Consider the following 19,874-nt stretch of genomic DNA (forward strand, 5'->3'; position numbering starts at 1 on the left):
CAAACTGTGGTATTAGGCCAAAACTATTGGCTGGGTTAGATGCAGAAAAAATTATTTTCAATTTGCAACCTGATGGAGGTCAGTATAGATGGACTAATAGAACAAGTCCCACACACAGCTAGAAGCCCAAATATTTTTTCAGAGGTAGATGCAGAAAAATTTTTTATTCAGTTTGCAACCTGATGGAGGTCTGTATAGATGGATTAATAGAACAAGTCCCACACACAGCTACAAGCCCAATATTTTTTCAGAGGTAGATGCAGAAAAAAAATATATTCAGTTTGCAACCTGATGGAGGTCAGTATAGATGGACTAATAGAGAAAGTCCCACACACTGCTAGAAGGCCAAATATTTTTTCAGAGGTAGATGCAGACAAAAAATTATTTTGAATTTGCAACCTGATGGAGGTCAGTATAGGTGGACTAATAGAACAAGTTCCACACACTGCTAGAAGGCCAAATATTTTTTCAGAGCTAGATGCAGAAAAAAATTATATTCAGTTTGCAACCTGATGGAGGTCTGTATAGATGGATTAATAGAACAAGTCCCACACACAGCTAGAAGCCCAAATATTTTTTCAGAGGTAGATGCAGATAAAAATTATTTTTAATTTGCAACCTGATGGAGGTCAGTATAGATGGACTAATAGAGAAAGTCCCACACACTGCTAGAAGGCCAAATATTTTTTCAGAGCTAGATGCAGATAAAAATTATTTTTAATTTGCAACCTGATGGAGGTCAGTATAGATGGACTAATAGAGAAAGTCCCACACACTGCTAGAAGGCCACATATTTTTTCAGAGGTAGATGCAGAAAAAAATATATTCAGTTTGCAACCTGATGGAGGTCTGTATAGATGGATTAATAGAACAAGTCCCACACACAGCTAGAAGCCCAATATTTTTTCAGAGGTAGATGCAGAAAAAAATATATTCAGTTTGCAACCTGATGGAGGTCTGTATAGATGGACTAATACAACAAGTCCAACACACAGCTAGAAGCCCAATATTTTTTCAGAGGTAGATGCAGAAAAAAATATATTCAGTTTGCAACCTGATGGAGGTCTGTATAGATGGATTAATAGAACAAGTCCCACACACAGCTAGAAGCCCAATATTTTTTCAGAGGTAGATGCAGAAAAAAATATATTCAGTTTGCAACCTGATGGAGGTCAGTATAGATGGACTAATACAACAAGTCCCACACACAGCTAGAAGCCCAATATTTTTTCAGAGGTAGATGCAGAAAAAAATATATTCAGTTTGCAACCTGATGGAGGTCTGTATAGATGGATTAATAGAACAAGTCCCACACACAGCTAGAAGCCCAATATTTTTTCAGAGGTAGATGCAGAAAAAAATATATTCAGTTTGCAACCTGATGGAGGTCAGTATAGATGGACTAATACAACAAGTCCCACACACAGCTAGAAGCCCAATATTTTTTCAGAGCTAGATGCAGAAAAAAATTATATTCAATTTGCAACCTGATGGAGGTCAGTATAGATGGACTAATAGAATGATGCTATGCCCAAAAGATTTTACTTCACTAGGTGCAGTAAAAAAATTGGTATTCTATACACAGGTGGTATATCTTGCAACACAGATAGGCTACTCCACTGACTAACACACTCTGCAATAGGCCAAAAAGGATTAGCTTTGCTAGATTCAGCCAAATGCTGTGAAAAAAACTTGCACAGCACTGGCACAGACCTGCCTGGCAAAAACTGATAGGAACTGATGTAACCTAGTCCTGAAAAGGACTCCAATTACAATTAGTCTTTACTCCCACAATCTATCTATTTAAGAGCACAGACCTGCCTGATAAAAGTCGTAGGAAATGCTGTAACCTAGTCCTTAAAAGGACTGCAATCACAACTATTCCCTACTCCCAAGCTATCTGTAGATTTGTGCGAAAATTGGCTTGAAATTAACAAGGTATAGCGCACACAGCAACAGCGGTGCCGTCTAACACGCAGCTGCAGCAGTGAGAAAATGGTGGCGAGGGGGAAAATGGCTTGGTCTTATTGGGCAAGGACATGTGACATACACTGCCAATGACACATGCCCTTGCTTGTGTGAAAAAAAGCACTTCGCTCGGTGTGTGCGCTGCTGATAGGCTGACATATTGCACCTCCCCACTGTAAATGCGGGAAAGAGAAAAAAAAAATGGAGATCTTCATTGTTCCTGCAGAGATCCATCCCCTGCCCCTCCCCCCACCCCGCTGTACACTCAAACTGCGTATTAACATTAATTTTCATCATTACTGAGAAAAAATCCAGTTATGATTTTGGTGCACGAACAGTTATCGAACATAACCTCGAACAGCCGAATTTTTCTCAAATTGTTCGTGTTCACCGAATGGCTCGAACACCGCCCAAAACTGCTCGAATTTGAGATTGGCGAACAGTTCGAGTAGAACAACGCTCATCTCTAGTAATCACTGCTTCAATGTACACTTTGCCAAGCTTACTGGATGAAGTGGGCGAAGTACCAGGTACAGGGTGTAGGAAAGTCTCTCTCCCTTTGTTAACAGGTAGCACCCCGGAGGATTCAGGAGACAACTGGAGGTCCTCCTCCTGGTTGGAGGGGTGCAGATGCTCGGGGGTAAACACCACCTTGATGGACATAGGACCAGATTTATTAAAGACGGAGGGTCATTATTTTAGGACCATCTTCAGACTGGTTTCAGAGATGACTTGTCTGTAAGGCGGGACGGTACCTGAAGCCAGATCATTGGTACAATCGTCGAGACTGTGTGGGGACAAAGCCTCCGCTTCTCTTCCTTCGGAGACTTTAGCGCATAGCAAGTCAACGACTAGCAGATCTGGTGAAGAAGAAGAAGAAACTGCTGACTGTTCTGAAGATGTGGGGATTGGACAGGACCTGGCAATACGGTTGCAAAGACAAACTGAGTGAAGGTGTTGCTCAGGCACCTCCTACTGGGTGGAGGGAGTTTAAGTATCCAGTGAGTCACAGCAATAGGCTGGAGACGCATTAGGGGTGCGCCCACAGCAGCTATAAGAATCAGGAAGTAACCGGGCCGCCGCCCTAAGCAGTCAGTCAAAAGGCATGCACACAGCATGAACTGGAGCAAGATTAACAGGCTGGACTGACAGGTAAGATTGCGGTCTTGCATAGTGGGAGGTGGTGCACTATGCAAGCACGCCGCCAGGGATGTTACAAAAACCTTCTGACAGATTCCCTTTAAGGCGGAATAACAGGAGCAATATGATTTGTTGCTTTTATATTTTATAAAAAACAGTAAATTGTAAGGTTTTGATCAGCTGCTACTGGTAAGAATACATGCTTTAATAAGCCACATAGTAACATGTTTTAACAGTAGCTGCTGCTCAACAAATTTAATTGTGCTTGCCTGTATTAAGTGATAAAAATATAAAATAATAATCAGCAGAATTAAGTTCTGCCAGTTGGTTCAGCCCTCCACAACAGTCATGTTCCCTGATGTAGCCCATTTGAAAAATTAATTGTCCACCCCTGCTCTAGACTATATTCTGTTGGGAAACCTTGGGTTCTGGCATTCATGTAGTTGTTACTTTGACATGTATGTAAACATTGTACAGACTAAGTTACCTCTTCCTGGTAATGGTTTTCCCTAATGTTGGTGCCCTACCCATTTTAGCAGAATCATGTGCCTTGCCATATTGCAAAATATACAGTACACCTGATGAAGACTCATAGAAGTTGAAACGCATTGTGTTTTTAAAAGTTTTTTATGGTAAATGTGGTTTGACAGTAAAACCTGTTTTTAAAACCAATGAATCTAATATGGGCATATGGACTGTCTGATCTCCACATTTAAACCGAAGCGCCATCCCAAGTTCTTCTTTCCTTGTATATTGCAAAAAATATTTAGGAATGGTTTGAAGGACTTCATAAAGATTTCAAGGTGTCGACTTGTCCACCAATTTCCCCAGATCTAAATTCGATCAAACATCGGTGGAAGAAAGTAGTTTAAAAGCGAAGCTGTCTACAAAATAATGTAGAGAGGTTTTGATTACATGTGAGAGCAGTGTTTCTGTAAGAATAATATATAGAATTATTCATTGCAAATGTACTAGAATTATAGCCATCCTGTAAAAATAGAGAAAGTTCTTTAAAATGGCTTTGATTTTGTTTTTCACTGTGGTTCTTTGTACAGAGAACATGGCATTATCAGGGATGTCTGAGCTGCTAAACACAATGGTCTAAAAGCAAAAATAATAAATGGCAATGACTTTGGAGAGGAAAAAGGGAAACAGCTGGAAGGTCAAAGGAAACAGGTGATTCTCTGGGTAAATCCTTTTCTTAAAGTTGTAGAAAGTTGTTTTTTTTCCCTTTAATTACAACCCTGGAACCACACATTCAACTGGAATTCAACGACGAGGAAGTACAGGTTTATTTGCTTGAAGTTGCTTGACATTTACATTCAAGGACCCTCTTCCTAGTAGCAGAGGGCATTTGGACAAAATACAGCAATATCCACAAGGGAAGATTTCTTATAAGAGCCAATAAGTACAAAACAATCCCTATACCCCATGGGAAATAAATGAGTATTGTTTTTTCTATGAAAGTGATTTTATACTTTTCATTTTGCCTGGCTTTCAGAATCACTGTAAGATGTGATATGATTACATCTGTCTACCCACTGAAAATTCCAGTTAAATGCATATAGGGCGAGCTATCCATTAGTGGTGACATTATATGTCATGTATACAATTCATACAAAGTCAGACATTTAGATGCCCAATGGACATCTAGTTTAGCGAAATTCCTTTCCTTGTTTTACGCGACCTATCAAGGGCATATATGTAAATAGTAATTTTACAGCAGATTTCTGTCTGAGACTGTCCCTGAACCCCTATGTCACATAATGTATACCATACACAGTACATACAATTTGTAGTATTGTTTGTTCTGTAGTAATTGCATCGCTAAAGTACAGATAGTTTGGAAAGCATTCTTTTAGCATGGAAAGCTATCAGCATGACTTATTGCAAAGTGTGGACAAAAGACAAATCCATCTGTCTCTGGTTTACAAAAAAAATCAGGACATAAAATTTATCTTAGGGTATGTGCACACAACGTGTTTTCTAGTGAAATTCCTTTGCAGAGGTTTTTTTCCAGAAACATTTTTATTTTGCTGTCTTTTGATAGGACATTGCCTAGTTTGGAGAATTTTCCATCAGTAGACACTGTAAAAGTCACATCCACTTTCTTTTCTCCTGGCATTTTTCAAAACCTGAAGCAAAAGAAAAACGCTCAAAAGACTGAACATACACTCTTCAACATTGAGGTTGCAACTCCCAGAAGGAAAAGTCAAGGAATTATGGAAATCACAGGATGGATAGACATGTTACTGATTTGCAAATGATGAAAAAATGGAAACCAAATTTTCAGAACATCTTGATTTATTCAATATCAAGTATGAGTGAGACACACAGAAATCCATTCATTAATGGTTGACTGAAAAATGTTCTGCTAGACTGAAGCACTTGGGCATACAAATCATCAACATCCATAGCTGGCAACTCCCTTTGCCATTTCTGACCAATGACGTCCCAGATGTACTCGATGGGATACAAAGCAGGAGATGAAGCAGGCCAAGGTAGTAAGTTTGTCATGCAAGCTGCTAATATTACTACAAGCAACATGAGATCTGACTTTTATGGTTGAAAACAGCTCCTTGGACACTTTGAAGAAATGGCTGTACCACTGGTTCCATCACCAAATCAATGTATCTCTAAGCAGATAGTATACCTGAAGTGAAGACTAGAGGGGTCCATCTATCATACAGTATGCTTGGGAGTGGGTCCAGAGTGGCGTTCCTTTGTAATGGGCTCTTCATGTCATTGTCGATGTGGTCTTCAGACCAAACTACGGCTATCATTGCATCCAAGACAAAAGTTGGGTTCATTGCTAAAGAAGATAGCTGAATGCACTTGGATAAATCATCAAGATCTGCTGCTGGTAGCTACCTTTGCAATTGTCAACTATTGAGATGTGTCAGAACTTAGTACTGGATGGGAGACAAGTCCAGACAAGCAAGTCTTCATTCCAGGTACACTGACAGCTTGGTGTTAAATCAATTTGGTGGAGAAATCACTCGTGGAACCAATGCGTTTAAGTATGTGTATTTCTGCTCATATTCAATACTGATTAAATCGAGATGTTTTGAGCATTTTCTTTTCATGTTTTTTATTATTTGCATATCATTAACTTGACTATTGACCCTGTAAATATCATAATAACACAAGTTTTCTTTCTCAGTGTTGGAATTTACTGCTCCAGTCCAAAAGACTCTTAAAAAAAACTCAGTGTGCACATACCCTACGAACTGCCCTATATCCTTTTTCTGATACCAGGTGAGAAATAACTCTCCTTATTGCAGTATAAAAATGTATGACCACCATTTTGCTACTGAAATTATACATCTGCCGATATGAACCCAAAATATTTATAAAAAATGTACCCAAGAATAATATAAAAAAACTTTAAAGGGGCTGTAAAGGGTTTGGCTAGAATGCTAAATTTAATGTATACACCAGGAAAAACTCCTGGAGTATAAACTAAATTAAAGTGAAATGATTTGCACTGCCATGGTCTGGTGATCAGTCCTGTCCTCCATGGCAATCAGACCAGGGCTGGCATACTTAACCCAACATCCTGCGCTCCTTTGGCGTCTACTAGGCCCCATAACGTTATGATTAGTGATGAGCGAGCACTAAAATGCTTGGGTGCTCGATGCTCGGGTCGAGCACATTGGAATACTTAGGTGCTCGACCCGAGCAACGAGCCCAATGTAAGTCTACGGGAAACTCGAGCATTTTTCAGGCGGCTTCCCCTGCGGTCTGCAGAGGGCCTAAAAATTGCCCAAATCGATGGGAACAGTGCTCAAATGACATGGAGACAGAATGGGGAAGACCCCAGGAAGCATTTCTGACTCCCAGGTCACTTCTGTCAACAATGTTGTCAGAGGTATTACGCCACTTTTATGGACTCACAATAAAACATACCAAAACGAAACCAAAATGGATTTTCCTGGGAAATATGTTAAGGAACATCCTTTCCCGGGTAATGACTTGTATATAAAGCAAAATAAATAACCAAAAACAAAAATGCTCCTCCACACCTAGGCCTATGTTCACACGTAGCGTTTTTTATGCGTTTTTTCACTTTTGCATTGCTTTCAACCGTGACAAATGGATTCACCAGGAAATGTCATTTTAACATTTTACAACCTTATTTGGCCATGTGGTGTGTGAGATATCATCAGACATATCGTGTTTCATTTATGAAAGATGGACTCTGAAAGTCACAAAGCCTATTTTTATAGGGCCATCAGGCGGCCTTTACTATTCTTAAAGGGCGGCCAGCAGTCGGCCGTCACTATTCTTAGAGAGCCACCAGCCGGCTATGTTTTATTGTTCCCATTACTAAAGAGTGGGTCTCCTATACTGTTATTGCGTATGCAGTGAGTGGCAGGGCTGTCCAAAATTTGGACGCATGCCAATACCACTTTGAAAATTTGGATGCACCCCTATACCCCTTTGAAGAGACTTATAGGAAGGCCTCCTGAAAACAATGTTCCCATTATTAGGAAGTAGGTCTCCCATAGTGTTTGCCTATGCAGTGAATGCAAGGGTTGCCAAAAATTTGGAGGCACTCCAATGACCCTTGGAAGAGACGTGGAGGAGGGCGTCATAAAAAAATGTTCCCATTAGAAATGAGCAGGCCTCCTATACTTGTAATGCCCATGCACTAAGTGTATGGGCTGACTAACATTTACCCCTGGGGGGGTATACACGAACATACTGTATAAAAAATTTTTTTTACGGGCATCATAAACACCCTTTAAAAAAATTATGTCGGTGTTGCATCATGGACCACGGTCACCCAGGTGATATGGTGGCAGAGGATGAGGAGAAGGAGAAGACAAGAGCAAATAGCCAAAATCAGGAAGCATATACCCATGTCTGGGTGTGAAAAGGTGCATGGGAATACACCTCCCAAGAAAAGACACTGGATTTGAGTTTGTTACGCTGCTATCATTCGGTGGTGTTAAGAAGTCTGGCCCAATCCAGCTCCGGCCTTGTTCATTTTTATAAGAGTCAGCTTGTCAGCATTTTCAGTTGACAGGTGGATGCGCTTATCAGTTATAATTCCACCAGCGGCACTAAAAATCTGCTCTGATAAAACGCTGGTGGCAGGGCAGGCCAGGACCTCCAAGGCATAGAGAGACAGTTCATTCCACGTATCGAGCTTGGATACCCAATAATTATAGGGCACAGTGGAATCACGGAGGACGTTGGTATGGTCGGCAAGGTACTCCCTCAGCAGCTTCCCAAACTTTTCACTCCTTGTGAGAGTACCCCGCGTCTCAAGGCTTGTGCGATGGGAGGGGCTGAGATAATTCTCCCATAACTTTGACAGTGTTCCCCTGCCTCTGCTGGATTGAAGTTGTGTCTCTCTCGACTGTATTCCTTTGTTGTCCAACGAAGTGTGACCTCTGCAGCCAGCGTTTTAAGATGGGAATTTTTTTAATAGTTCCACAAGAAGGACCTTCTGGTACAGCCCCATTTTTGTAGACATGTCCGCCTCAGGAATAAGAGATATAAAGTTCTCCTTGTAGGATGGGTCTAGAAGTGTCACCAACCAGTAATGACTGTCACCCAAAATTTTGAGAACACGAGGGTCATGGGAAAGGCAACATAACATAAACTCAGCCATGCGTGCCAGACTACTAACAGGCAAGACTTCCATGTACTCACCAAGAGGACAAGTAACCATGCTCTCCTCCTCCTCCTACTCATTCTCCTCTATGTACTCAGGTCATCTGTGCTGAACATACAGTATGACAGTTGTGCAGTCAGTACCGTCTATAGCGCATGAAACTAGCTCCTGTTCTTCCTCCTCCTCCTCTTTGTCATCCAATCCATGTTGGGATAAGATAAGGCTGGGCTATGTGTAATCACCCTGTATGGTTCCTTGCTCCATCTCATCGTGCTCCGCCTGCAATGCATCCTCTTTGATTGTGAGCAGAGAGCATTTCAGAAGACAGAGAAGCGGGATGGTGACGCTTATTATGGCATCATCGTAGCTCACCATCTTGGTGGAGTCCTCAAAGTTTTGGAGGATGGTACATATGTCTGACATCCATGTCCACTCCTGAGTAGAGATGAGCGATGTTCGACTCGAACTGTTTGCCAATCTCAAATTCAAGCTGTTTTGGGTGGTGTTCGAGTCGTTCGACTAACTCGAACGATTTGCAAAAAATTCGGCTGTTCGAGGTTATGTTCGATAACTGTTCGTGCACCAAAAGCGTAACTGGATTTTTTCACAGTAATACTGTTAATCAATGTTAATAGACAGTTTCAGTGTAGAGTGGGCGGGGGGAGGGGCAGGGGATGGATCTCTGCAGAAATAATGCCGATCTCCATTTTTTGTTTTTCCCGCATTTACAGTGAGACGGTGCAGTCTGTCAGCCTATCAGCAGCGCACACACGCAGCAAAGTGCTTTTTTTCATACAAGCAAGGGCATGTGTCATTGGCTGTGTATGTCACATGTCCTTGCCCTATAAGACCCAGCCATTTTCCCTATCGCCACCATTTTCTCACTGCTGCAGCTGAGAGTTAGACGGCACTGCTGCTGCTGTGGGCGCTATACAGTATAACTGTGAGAATGGCGAGCAAATTTCCAGTTACATAGAGAGATATGCTTAGGGAGTAGGGACTAATTCTAATTGCAGCCCTTTTGAGGGCTAGGTTACTGCAGTTCATAGCACTTTTTGCCAGGCAGGCCTGTGCCAGTGCTGTGCAAGTGTTTTTCACAGCATTTGGCGAAATGTAGCTCAGCCAATCCTTTTGGGCCTGTAGCAGTGTCTGTAAGTCATTGGAGTAGCCTATCTGTGTTGCAAGCTACACCACCTGTGTATCTAATAACAATTTTTTACTGCATCTAACCCAGTTAATCCTTTTGGCCATAGTAGCAGTGTCTCGTAGTCAGCGGAGTAGCCCACCTGTGAAGGAAGCTACACCGCCTATGTATCTAATTCTAATTTTTTACTGCATCTAACCCAGGAAATCTTTTTGGGCCTAGTAGCAGTGTCTGGTAGTCAGTGGAGTAGCCCACCTGTGAAGGAAGCTACACCGCCTGTGTATCTAATTCTAATTTTTTACTGCATCTAACCCAGGAAATCCTTTTGGGCCTAGTTGCAGTGTCTGGTAGTCAGTAGAGTAGCCCATCTGAAACAAGCTACACCACCTGTGTATATAATAACAATTTTTTACTACATCTAGCTCAGTAAATCCTTTTGGGCATAGTAGCAGTGTCTCGTAGTCAGCGGAGTAGCCCACCTGTGAAGGAAGCTACACCGCCTGTGTATCTAATTCTAATTTTTTACTGCATGTGACGCGCCCCTGGGCCTGTGTCGCGCTGCGTTGCGCACGCGGGAGCTTACCCAGAGCCGGATCTCTTGAGGGTTGTAGTCTCGTGGCGGTGACCCGGTCCGTGCCCAGGGAGTCAAACTGAGCGGCGATGTAACAGCGGTAGATGTAGGACGACTACGCCACCCGTTGAATGCAGCTATGGAGCTGCCGCTGCAAGACAGTCCGCTGAGGCCGGTGGATGGATGGTGCAGCGTAGATGGTATAACCCCCAACGGGAGGGGTATGGCCTCAGGGCAGCAGATGTGGATGATGGGGGTAGCAAGAACCACTCAGAGACGGTGCGGTGTAATTCAGGGTCTTTACTGGTAACAACGATAGACCCTCCCGGAGTACTTGCTAGTGAACGGGGCCTGGTCAGTCCTTGAGCAGATGGGATCTCCCCTGGCCAGGCGGAGCTGTAGGCCTCCCAAACTGACTGTACTCTTCTGGCTACCTTGCTAGAAGCGGATATAAGTAGCCCACGTCCCTGAGTGTACCGTGTGGTGCTCACCCGTATGGCCGGTGACTCGGGGCCTTCTAATGGCTTCCGCTCCACGATGGCGGTGCTGGTCCCACGCGTGTGACCGTGCCTTCGGGTTTCTGGGCCAGAGGACCTGAAATCCCCTGCCGGTCGGCTTCTGCTGCTGGGTAAGAGTTAGTCCCCATAGCCTCGGACGCCGGGTCCGGTAAGAAAGCTTCTCAGTCAGGGCGAGCTCTGCAGCTGCCAGCCCCTGACTTGTAGTAGTATTGCTCCCACTGAGCTTCTGCTGTTTCTTCCTGTGACTGTCTCTTGTCTCTACTCTCCTTGACTGACTAACCCTGCCTCAGCCCAGGGTTTATACAGGGGAAGTTCTTCCCCTCCCAAGACTGGGCAGGAGGTGTGGCATGCACAGGATCCCTGACCAAAGGACCTCCCACCTGCTCTCAGACATAACATTACATTACTGTGGAAAACCAGACCCCTGGGGTGCCACATTCCCCCCTAGTGAAATTTAGTACTCCGGGACTAAACATATTTTTGTAACATAACAAAGTATAAACAATAACATTACAATAAGGAAACACATAAAGCTGGTCACGGCGTGTCCGTAACCGGGTGCAGTCTTTGAAGAAAGCAAGGTGTCCATTTCACCAAAACAGGGAGACGTAACCAGGTAGGGGTCTGTCCTACCCCGAGTCCTTAACAGTCTCTAGTCCATCCTGGGTTACGCTCCAACTATGTACAAGGATTCCCGGTAAATCCACCAAGGATTCCTAAAAATAACTGGAAACACAAAATTATACACAAGCAACAATACACAGATAAACATAAATAAAACAATTTATACACTTCAAATCCTCCAGCGTGCGGGTAACTGGCCTCTAGTGGCCCTAGTGGACCTACGGAGCTGACTGTCTAGCCCTGAACTACAGGGTGTAGGAGCTGTCAAGGGTAAACTGGGCAGCTGTCTACCGGCTCTTTGTCTCACTAGGGGTACGGCAGGCTCACTATAAGCAGAGGGTTGATCCTCCTGTTCTGCTTGTGTGGAGTCTTCTGCCTCCTGGACCGGCTGTTCTTCCAGCTCTACCTGTTGCTCCGTAGGTGCTTGGGATGCTGGTTGGAGGAAGGTGAGTACGGGTACCACAACTGCACCATTGACTTGAGTCCAAGACCGAGGGAAGTCCCCGAGCACAGTACTAACCATATCTTCCCTTTCCTCTACGGGTCGATGGTCTTCTTGTTCCTCTTCAGGGTTCCTCAGTTGTTCGGGACACTTCTTCAGGTGGTCCCGGGATACAATGGCTGTGGTTTCCCCTCCGTCTTTACTGATGGTACAAACCTTCGGGTTCTCGTGGCTTGAGGGCAGTACGGTGTACGGGTCCTTCTCCCACTGGTCATCCAACTTGTGGAGCCGTCTCTTCCTCTTCAAGACCTGCTCTCCGGGTACCAGGGGAACAGCGGGAGCATACTGGTTGTAAGTTTTCTCTTGTCTTTCCCTAGCCTGACAGAGACTTCGCTCCACGCTCTCCTGTACTCTCCGGTACTGCTGCTGCCTCTCTGTGTCCCAGTCTGTTTCTGGTGAAGTGTCCTCGGGTGTCAGGACTCCCATTTCCAGGTCAACAGGTAACTTACCAGGTCTTGCCCTCATTAGGTAAGCCGGGGTACAGTTGGTGGAACCTACCGGGATGTGGTTGTATAGGTCCACCAGATCGGGCAACTTCTCAGGCCACAGACTGCGTTCTTCCAGGGGCAACGTTTTTAGAAGATCCATTACCACCTGGTTCATTTTCTCACAAAGTCCATTAGTTTGCGGATGGTAGGGTGTCGTCCTTATCTTCCGGCAGCCATACAGATTGCAGAATTCCTGGAAGACCTCCGCTTCAAAGGCAGGTCCCTGGTCCGTCAGCACTTGGTCCGGGTACCCATGTGGACGGCAAAAGTGCTGCTGGAAGGCTCTAGCTGCTGTTTGAGCCGTTAAGTCCTTGACGGGGACGACAACCAGAAACCGGGAGTAATGATCCACGATGGTTAACGCGTAGACGTAGCCACTTCTGCTTGGGGTCAGTTTTACATGATCCAAGGCTACCAGTTCCAACGGTTGCCGGGTGACGATGGACTGCAGGGGAGTCTTCTGGCTGGCACGGTCCTTCCTTCTCAGGTTGCACGGGCCACAGTCTCTGCACCACTTCTCGATGGTTCCCCTCATGCCTACCCAGTGGAACCGCTCGCGCAGCAGGAACTCCAGCTTCTTCCACCCGAAGTGTCCAGCTCCGTCGTGGTATGCCTCCATCACCATGGCTGCGTCTCTTCGTGGCACCACTACTTGCCAGAGTAATTCATGCGTCCGGGAGTTAACCATTCTGCGGCACAACTTCCCTTTGTAAAGGAACAGTCGACTCTTCTCTGCCCATAGTTGTTTGGCTTCCTCCGGAGCGTCTGGTTCAAGGCGAGCCTCCGGCCGAGTCAGCATCTCCTTCACCAGTCGGACGGCAGGGTCGCTGTCTTGCGTTTCCGCCCAGTTGTAGTGGGGTAAGGGGTTCAACGTAGCAGCCTGCTTACTCCTTACCCGGTGGGAATACTGGATAGTCCTATGACGGTGGAACGCAGGGAGTTCAACTTCTTCCAGTCCCTCCGGATCTTCTCCTCCGTCCGGCAGGTTGGGCATCCTGGACAGGGCGTCCGCGTTGGTATTGGAGCGTCCTGCCCGGTATTTGATTGTGAACTCGTAGTTGGACAGACGGGCCATCCACCTCTGCTCCAGGGCACCGAGTCTTGCCGTGTCCAGGTGTGTCAACGGGTTGTTATCCGTGTACACGGTGAAGCGGGAAGAAGCGAGGTAATGCTTAAAGCGCTCGGTGACTGCCCATACTACGGCCAGGAACTCTAACTTAAATGAGCTGTAATTCTCGGGGTTCCTTTCGGTGGGTCGCAGTTTTCGGCTGGCGTAGGCGATTACTCGTTCCTTCCCCTGCTGGATCTGGGACAGTACGGCTCCTAGCCCGATGTTACTGGCGTCGGTGTAGAGGATAAAGGACTGGCTATAATCCGGGTACGCCAGGATTTCGTCCCCCGTGAGGGCCATCTTCAGCTGGCGGAAGGACTCTTCTTCCAGCTCCTCCCATTTGAAGGGCGGCTTCTGGTTCTTGGCCTTCCGGGACTGGCCTATCAGGAGGTCCTGCATAGGTGCTGCCTTTTTGGTGAAACCGGGAATAAACCTTCGGTAGTAGCCTACCAACCCGAGGAACTGCCGCACTTCTTTTACGCTGGAGGGGCTTGGCCATTCCTTAATTGCGGTGATCTTATCAGGGTCGGGAGCCACTCCGTCAGCGCTCACCACGTGTCCCAGGTACTGCACCTTTGGTTTCAGGAGGTGACACTTGGAGGGTTTCACCTTTAGGCCGTAACTTGCCAGAGCTTCGAACACTTCCGCCAGGTGTTTCAGGTGGTCCTCATACGTCTTGGAATATACGATAACATCGTCCAGGTACAACAGGACCGTCTCGAAGTTTCTGTGGCCCAGACAACACTCCATTAGTCGTTGGAAGGTTCCCGGTGCGTTGCAGAGTCCGAACGGCATGCAGGTGAACTCGCTAAGTCCCATCGGGGTGGTGAATGCGGTCTTCTCCCGGTCCGCCTCTGCTACAGGAACCTGCCAGTACCCGCTAGTGAGATCCAAGGTAGAGAAGAAGTTAGCAGATCTTAAAGCAGCCAATGACTCCTCTATCCTTGGTAAGGGGTACGCATCCTTGTGTGTGATACGATTGATTTTCCGGTAATCTACACACATCCTCATGGTGTTGTCTTTCTTTCGGACTAAGACTAGTGGAGCTGCCCAGGGGCTACAGCTATCCCTGATCACCCCAGCCTCCTTCATGTCTCTAAGCATCCCCTTGGCGTGTTGGTAGTGGGCAGGGGGTACGGGTCGATACCTCTCTTTTATAGGAGGATGGTCTCCCGTGGGGATGTGGTGTTCTACCCCCTTGACTCGCCCGAAGTCTAACGGGTGTTTACTGAACACTCTCTCGTACTCCTGAACCACCCGATAGACTCCTTGTTTCTGGTGTGCGGGAGTGGAGTCAGTACCCAGATGTAGTTGCTGACACCAGTCTTCCATGTTTTTCTTAGAGCCGTTACCTTCCTCCGGGTGAGATGGAGGCAAGGGTTCCACAGATTGTATAGAATTTTGGTTAATGGTATATAATTTGGCTAGCGTGGCATACCGGGGCAGGTACACTTCCCTCTCCCCGATATTTATTATGCGAACGGGCACCCTCCCATGGCGTACATCAACCACCCCCCGTGCTGTCAAAATGGTGGGCCTACTGTCCGAGTAAACTGGTTCTACCATTGCCTGGTAATCTCTACCTCTCAGACCAATAGCTGCCCGGCACCAAATCATCATTTCACTTTTTGGGGGCATGGCAATAGGAAAAGGGTCACACATTCTTACGCTACCAATCTCACCGCCGGAGAGTTCCACCTGTTGCCGTCGCATCAGTGCCCGGATCTCTTTCTGGAGCACCCGCTGCTCGCCGGAGCTGGCGTTCTTGGCAACCTGCTGTAAAAGGAAAATCACCTCTGCAAGACAATTTTCAATTACATTAGTTCCTAGAGTTATTTTTGGGTGACTCTCATGCTTGTCAATATCTACAATGATCAGTCCCTGTGCTGCCAGTTCGACTCTACCGATTTTGATGGTCACCTCTTTAAATCCGATCTGTGGCACGGGCTGGCCATTGCTGGCGATGATACTCAAGTCGTCGTCAGGGTAGCGGGTAATATCCGAGTCATTCCAGTACTGCTTAAAGAGCACGTACGGGATGGTGGTGACCTGTGACCCGGTGTCCAGTAGGGCACTCATGGGAATGCCATCCAGTACCACAGGCAAGACTGGACGTCCTCCCACATATCTGTCGCGCCAGTTCGATGGGCCTGGTGATCTTTTTCCTGGGGGTTGGCCCTCTACCCCAGGTTGTGCCCGTTTAAAGAACAGTACCTTGCCATATGTCCAGGTTGATTGCAGCGGCGGCAGATGGGTCGTCCGTCCTCGCTGTATCGGTCACTGGGTCTTCCTCTGGCCGGTGGGGTCCTCCTTGGTCGACGCCACGGGATGTCCTCCGGTCCGGATGCCAGCTGGATCTTCCCTGGGGTGGAAACCTGTAAAGACTGCACAGTTCGGGTTAGCGCAGCAACGCTCTTAGCTAGCTCTTGGACCTGATGGTGTAGGTCTGGAGCCGGGTCATTGTCCAAAGCCTGCGCATCAGCTCCCACAGGCCCTGCCGACAAGGGCGCCGCCTCCTGGTGGTAAGTGCTAGCTGGGCGCCTGTGGGTCACAACGCCACCCGGTGCCGGTTCTCGGAGCACCCGGATGGCTCTGTCCTTGAACTGTGCAAAGCCCAGATGGGGATCCTGTAAGGCCATTGCCCGCAACTGGGTTCGGTGGGTATTACAATACAGTCCCTCTATAAACTGTTCGGTCAACAGCCTGTCCTCGTTTCCCACTCCATCAGGGTCGGTCTGCTTAATGGCCCTCAGGGCCTCTTGTAGGTTTAGTGCATAGTCCCTTATACTCTCATGCGCTCGCTGCTTGCACCCGTAGAATCTAAGCTTAATCTCGGCTGAGGTGCGGGTATCAAAGGTGTCCTTCAGCCGGGTTAGTATCCCTGCGACAGTCTTCCTCCCAGGTGGCCAGGATTTTACTTCCCTTTTGGCTGCCCCGGTTAGTTGGGCCACCAGGATGCTCACTTTTTGCTCTTCTGTGAGGGGGTACACCTGGAAGAGGCTATCCAGCTTTTCTCTAAAGTCATGCAGGGTATGTGACTCCCCTGAGTACTGGGGTAGCCAAGCTGCTCCCGGGATATAGGGCATGGTGAAGGGCATAACTGCAGCAGCGGTAGCGCTGGCGGGGGTTGAGGCAGTGAAGCTCTCCTCCGTATCCGACATCTTCCTCCCCCCTAGTGGACCGTGGCCTACCTTGCGATGATCCTGTTCCGTAGGCCGCGGCTCCGCAGTGGATCGTCAGGGTTGAGGACCTTCCGTCGCGCTCCTGTGACGTCGGCGTCTGCTGGGCTCCTTCCAGGACCTTACGCAACGTCCGGACGTGAGGCGGGGCTTCAGTTCTCACGCGCTTTCGGAGTCCACGCCCCTCTTCTTCCCGCGCGGCGTCCTCAAGATGGCGTCCAACGGCGGGAAAACTCCACGGATGGCGGGAAGAAGGCTGAAGATGGCGCCGGATGGCGGGAATCTTCACAGATGGCGGGAAGAAGGCTGAAAATGGCGCCGGATGGCGGGAATCTTCACCGATGGCGGGAAAACTTCACGGATGGTAAGTTTTAAAAGTCTCTTTTTCAGGCACGCAGTACCCGGTGGTTGCGGGCACGAAATCCTGCCGACTACGCCAAAGTTGACGCGCCCCTGGGCCTGTGTCGCGCTGCGTTGCGCACGCGGGAGCTTACCCAGAGCCGGATCTCTTGAGGGTTGTAGTCTCGTGGCGGTGACCCGGTCCGTGCCCAGGGAGTCAAACTGAGCGGCGATGTAACAGCGGTAGATGTAGGACGACTACGCCACCCGTTGAATGCAGCTATGGAGCTGCCGCTGCAAGACAGTCCGCTGAGGCCGGTGGATGGATGGTGCAGCGTAGATGGTATAACCCCCAACGGGAGGGGTATGGCCTCAGGGCAGCAGATGTGGATGATGGGGGTAGCAGGAACCACTCAGAGACGGTGCGGTGTAATTCAGGGTCTTTACTGGTAACAACGATAGACCCTCCCGGAGTACTTGCTAGTGAATGGGGCCTGGTCAGTCCTTGAGCAGATGGGATCTCCCCTGGCCAGGCGGAGCTGTAGGCCTCCCAAACTGACTGTACTCTTCTGGCTACCTTGCTAGAAGCGGATATAAGTAGCCCACGTCCCTGAGTGTACCGTGTGGTGCTCACCCGTATGGCCGGTGACTCGGGGCCTTCTAATGGCTTCCGCTCCACGATGGCGGTGCTGGTCCCACGCGTGTGACCGTGCCTTCGGGTTTCTGGGCCAGAGGACCTGAAATCCCCTGCCGGTCGGCTTCTGCTGCTGGGTAAGAGTTAGTCCCCACATCCTCGGACGCCGGGTCCGGTAAGAAAGCTTCTCAGTCAGGGCGAGCTCTGCAGCTGCCAGCCCCTGACTTGTAGTAGTATTGCTCCCACTGAGCTTCTGCTGTTTCTTCCTGTGACTGTCTCTTGTCTCTACTCTCCTTGACTGACTAACCCTGCCTCAGCCCAGGGTTTATACAGGGGAAGTTCTTCCCCTCCCAAGACTGGGCAGGAGGTGTGGCATGCACAGGATCCCTGACCAAAGGACCTCCCACCTGCTCTCAGACATAACATTACATTACTGTGGAAAACCAGACCCCTGGGGTGCCACACATGTAACCCAGGAAATATTTTTGGGCCTAGTAGCAGTGTCTGGTAGTCAGCGGAGTAGCCCACCTGTGAAGGAAGCTGCACCACCTGTGTATCTAATTCTAATTATTTACTGCATCTAACCCAGGAAATCCTTTTGGGCCTAGTAGCAGTGTCTGGTAGTCAGTGGAGTAGCCCATCTGAAGCAAGCTACACCACCTGTGTATCTAATAACAATTTTTTACTGCATCTAACCCAGTAAATCCTTTTGGGCATAGTAGCAGTGTCTCGTAGTCAGCGGAGTAGCCCACCTGTGAAGGAAGCTACACTGCCTGTGTATCTAATTCTAATTTTTTACTGCATCTAACCCAGGAAATCATTTTGGCCATAGTAGCAGTGTCTCGTAGTCAACGGAGTAGCCCACCTGTGAAGGAAGCTACACCGCCTGTGTATCTAATTTAAATTTTTTACTGCATCTAACCCAGGAAATCTTTTTGGGCCTAGTAGCAGTGTCTGGTAGTCAGCGGAGTAGCCCACCTGTGAAGGAAGCTACACCACCTGTGTATCTAATTCTAATTTTTTACTGCATCTAACCCAGGAAATCCATTTGGGCCTAGTAGCAGTGTCTGGTAGTCAGTGGAGTAGCCCATCTGAAGCAAGCTACACCACCTGTGTATCTAATAACAATTTTTTACTGCATATAACCCAGTAAATCCTTTTGGACATAGTAGCAGTGTCTCGTAGTCAGCGGAGTAGCCCACCTGTGAAGGAAGCTACACCGCCTGTGTATCTAATTTAAATTTTTTACTGCATCTAACCCAGGAAATCTTTTTGGGCCTAGTAGCAGTGTCTGGTAGTCATAGGAGTAGCCCATCTGTGAAGCAAGCTACACCGCCTGTGTATCTAAAAAAATTGTTTTACTGCATCTAACCCAATCAATCCTTTTGGGCTAGTACCACAGTTTGGCCACTCTTCTCTGCTTGGTTTCCATCCATCGTTTTTTGTGCAAACAACTACAGAGTTGCCAATTAGTTAACCACCAAAATGAATGGCAAAAGGCCTGCTGCTGGTGGAAAGGGGAATAGGCGTGTTGGAAAGGGAAAAAAAGGTTGTGTCCGTGGGGTAGGTGGTAAAGCAACAGTAACATCTGCAGAAGAAAGACCATCTTCCAGCCAAACTAAGATGTCTACTTCTTTTCGTGGACAATGTGATATGATCCCTTTCTTACGGACACGCCCATCTGTACAAATTCCAGATGAGGCACAAAAACAGCAGGTGCTTCAATGGATATCAAGTGCTCCTTCAAGTGGGCTCTCCTCCACCTCAACTTCAACATCACAAATACCCCAGTCCTCAGAGGTATCACCCCAATCGCACTTGCTTCCTCACAGCTCCCAAGTCTCCAGCTGCCCGTCTGAGTATGGGATAACACATATGGTTGAGTCTGCAGAGCTGTTTACTCATACTATTGCCTGGGAATCAGAGGTCTGCTCCAGAGCTTCTGTGAATCCAGACGAGGAAATGATCTGCACTGATGCCCAGAATGTTTGAGTCAGATCCAGGCCCAGATGAAGAAGGTTCTGAGCATA

The sequence above is a fragment of the Phyllobates terribilis genome, unplaced genomic scaffold, assembly GCF_046119375.1.
Source record: "Phyllobates terribilis strain yellow unplaced genomic scaffold, ASM4611937v1 Scaffold_8__6_contigs__length_399053987, whole genome shotgun sequence".
Lineage (NCBI taxonomy): Eukaryota > Metazoa > Chordata > Amphibia > Anura > Dendrobatidae > Phyllobates > Phyllobates terribilis.